At 40.9% G+C, this 4,053-nt stretch overlaps 1 non-coding gene across 1 annotated transcript; it reads right to left on the minus strand.

Annotated features, from left to right (window-relative positions):
- Positions 1-803: 803 nt before the first annotated feature.
- On the minus strand, positions 804-875 carry TRNAA-AGC (transfer RNA alanine (anticodon AGC)). Its single transcript has one exon. It is a non-coding gene; the product is annotated as a tRNA-Ala (tRNA).
- Between the last annotated feature and the right edge of the window lie 3,178 nt (positions 876-4,053).

A 4,053-nucleotide genomic window follows, 5' to 3' on the forward strand; every position in this document is an offset into this window, starting at 1 on the left:
GTAATGACCTGAATGGAACTTGAAGGCATTGTGCTAAAGAAATAAATCAGAGAAAGACAAATATCCTATGATCTCACTTATATGTGGAATCTACAAATCCAAGATCATAGATACAGAGAACAGATTGGTGGTTGCTGGTGGGGGCAAAATGGGCAAAGGGAGTTAAAAGGTACAAACTTACAGTTACAAAATAAGTAAGTCATGGGGATGTCATGTACAACATGGTGACTATAGTTAATAACACTGTATTGCATATTTAAACTTTTTTTTTTTTAACGTTTATTTATTTTTGAGACAGAGAGACAGAGCATGAATGGGGGAGGGTCAGAGAGAGGGAGACACAGAATCTGAAACAGGCTCAGAGCCCGATGCAGGGCTTGAACTCACGGGACACGAGATCATGACCTGAGCCAAAGTTGGCCACTTAACTGACTGAGCCACCCAGGCACCCCTGTATTGCATATCTAAAAGTTGCTAAGAGACTAGATCTTAAAAGTTCTCATCACAAGAACAATGATTTTTTTTTTACTATGTATGGTGACAGATGTTAACTATACTTATGGTAGTGATAATCTCACAATATATACAAATACGTAATTATTATATTTGTACACCTGAAACTGATACAATGCTATATGTCAATTATAAGTAAATTTAAAAAAGAAAACAGAAGAATTACAAGCAAACCAGGAAAAAAACATAAGTGCTTACCCCCAAGCAAGATGATTAGTTTGCAGATTGTAAAGTAAGTGGTGTGGCTGTAACAAAGAAATCTATTTCCCCAAGCAAGGATACAAAGAGGATGGAGATGCTGGGGATCGAACCCAGGACCTCATGCATGCTAAGCATGCGCTCTACCACTGAGCTACATCCCCACCTGCTGCCAGCACTGCTTTGCTACACTGCTTTCATGAAAGAAAACAGAAATTTGCTCCCTTAAAAGAAAACTACTGGTTACAGTGATAGCCAGGAGAGTTTCTTTTTTTTTTTTTTTTTGGGGGGGGGGGTGAGTGGGGAGTGGGTAATGCAGAGAGTGTATATGGGGAGGTAGGAGTTAGAAATGAAAGTAATTTACTTTTCTTTCTATGCTTTTTGTATACTTGAGTATTTTATCATGCAGGCATTACCTACTTAAAGCAAAAAAAGATGTAAAATAAAATAAAAAAGAAAATAAAGGTTACACAAAACCACTTTTCTGCAAAAATGCCCTCACTTTATAGATGGAAAACTGAGGCCAAATAAGAGAAGGGTCTCTCCTATCCACAAATCCTCCAGCTCCCCCAAAAGTGGGACCACCTCCCTCTGAGCCCCAGAATCCTTTGTTCTTTTCAGGGTTAGAGACTCCATGCCTTGTTGCCATCATTTCCAAGCTTCATCCAACCCTCTACCCTCAGTACCCACCTCAGGGCATCCATAATTTTTGTTAATCCTTTCATCCTGCAAACAAAGTTTGTTGAGGATTGACCATGGCCCAGACATGATAAGCTTCAAGGTCAAGGTCCCTCCTGACCTTGTAGATAGGACTGTGCTGTACAGGCTATGCATTAACACAATTTCAGGAAATGTCATCCACATAAACTATTATTTAACTGGTACCCCTTAGATTTGTGTCATGCAAATCTAACTATACCCAGTGGCCTTGCCCATATGTCCAATAGTCCAGTGGAGAAAATAAATTAATAAAAATAATATGTATATATATTTCTTTTCATTGGAATCAGGGCAATGAAAGAAAAGAACCAGGAGTTACAAGAAAGAACAAAAGGAAGGACCTATTTTGAGTTTCACATAAGCCATTATGAGAAAGTGATATTTAAGCCAAGAAATTGTATTAGTTAGGAATTTTTTTAGTTGCTAGTAATAGAGACACAACTTAGTAGCTTTAACAAAAGTTTCCAATTTGTCTTATTCCATGAGAAGCCAGAAGGCTAACAGCCTAAAACTAATTTGGCAGCTCCATCAGTTCAGGGGCCCAGCCTCCTTCTGTCTTTCTGCTTTACATTCCTTAATATGCGGCTTCCATTCTCCTCCAGGTCCAAATGGTTGCCAGACCTCCAGCCACCACATTGGCATCATAAACAACAGGACAGGGCAAGGACATTAGACAAATAAGGGAACACACCCCCACCCACTTAAGGAGATGAATCTTCTACTTCCATCTCATTGGCCAGAAGCTGGTCCCATGAACACACCATGCTGCAAGAAAGGCTGGAAACTGGAGTCTCTAAAGCATCACCCAGAGTTGTTATTAAAAAGGGCGAATTGTTTTGGGGAGGCAATAAGCAGTTTCTCCCATGGACTGGGAGAATAACAGGAGTTAACTATGTGAAAGAGTTGGTGAGAGGGTGCCTGGGTAGCTCAGTCGGCTGAGTGACTGACTTTGGCTCAGGTCATGACCTTGCAGTTTGTGAGTTCAAGCCCTGAGTTGGGCTCTGTGCTGACAGCTCAGAGCCTGGAGCCTGCTTCAGATTGTGTCTCCCTCTCTCTCTGCCCCTCCCCCACACATGTGTGGGTGTGTTCTCTCTGTCTCAGAAATAAATAAACATTAGAAAAAAATTTTTTTAATAAAAAAGAGTTGGTGAGGGCAAGTTACAGGCATAGGAAACACAAGTACAAAGTCTCCAAAAAGAAAAGGAAGTTGGTGTTCTCAGAAATGAAAGGAGGCCAGGATAGCCAGAGCACACTGAGTAGGAGGAGATGAGGAACCAAAAAAAGGCGTAGGAAAAGGACTCAGCCCCTTATGCACAGCAGCAAACCTGGGTGTCTACCACCAACAGTGGGCAAAGCCTTGGAATCACACACCCACATTCATATTCTAACTTCACTTCTTCCTCACTGAGAGCCCTCGGGTAAGTCCTTTAACTTGTCTGGGCCTGTTTCCTTACTTGTAAAACAAGAATTATATGAAAACAATCTATAGATGTAGTGTGTGGATTAAATGAGATAATGTATGTAAGGAAGCTAGCACAGCACCTAACACATATTTAGCACACATTATTATTAATTATGTCTTTGACCAAAAAGATTCACATAATTGTGACATAGTTAATAGTCAGGGTTGTATCCCCAGCTTTGAACAAATCACCTGGCATATAGTTACTGCTCAAAAAATGGTAGCTTTTCCTATTGTGACCATTGCCAAGAACGGTCACAAGGATAGCTCGTCAGAATTTCTTCCAGGCTCTTTCTTGACTCCTCATCCCATGCCAGCCAACTACAGACCTATCCAATCTTCAGATTACCTACCTTAATGACAAACTAGAAATAAGGGGATGGGGATGGGGGAATGCCATCCCAGGGAGCTAACAGACCCCATAGGTGACTGGTTCGAGTCCCAATCTCTCTGCTTTGCTCAGGTTCTAAGAGTAAATAAGCTCAGCCTCAATGCAGAAATGCTTACTGCATTGAACTTTAATAAAACCCACACTTGGACTCCAGGAAATACTGCCATTTATATCCCCATTGATTTTCTAAGCCTATTTTATTATTCTCCTTCCCGGTGAGGGTGGTATATATTTTTGGGCTATATTCCTTTCATAAATAAGTAAATATGTAGGTAAATACTAATAAGAGCTAACAGTTATTAAGTGCTTGGTCCCATGCCAGGGATGGTGCTGCAGGGCTCTGCCTTTGTTATTTTATTCCCCCATCACAACAACCCAATGAGGCTGGCACTCCAATGGCTCCCATTCTATGGAGGAGCAGACTGAGATTCCAGAGCTGAAGCCACTTCCCCCCAAAAGGAGCAGGGAGATGCTATAGAAACAGTCTGGAAGTTCCTCAAAAAGTTACCCATGGAGTTGCCACATGACCCACCAATGCCACTCATAGGTATATACCCAAGAGAAATGAAGACATGTCTATCTAAATAAAAGATGCACAAATGTTCATTGCAGCACTAGTCATGATAGTCCAAAAAAGTGGGATAAATCCAAATGTCCATCAATGGACGAATGGACAGACAGAAGGTTATTTATGCACTCAAGGAAATATTTTTCGGCCATAAAAAGTAATGAGAGACTAAAACACGCTACAACATGGATGAATCCTAAA

This window comes from Panthera onca, chromosome E3, assembly GCF_046562875.1.
Source record: "Panthera onca isolate mPanOnc1 chromosome E3, mPanOnc1 haplotype 2, whole genome shotgun sequence".
NCBI classification, from domain to species: domain Eukaryota; kingdom Metazoa; phylum Chordata; class Mammalia; order Carnivora; family Felidae; genus Panthera; species Panthera onca.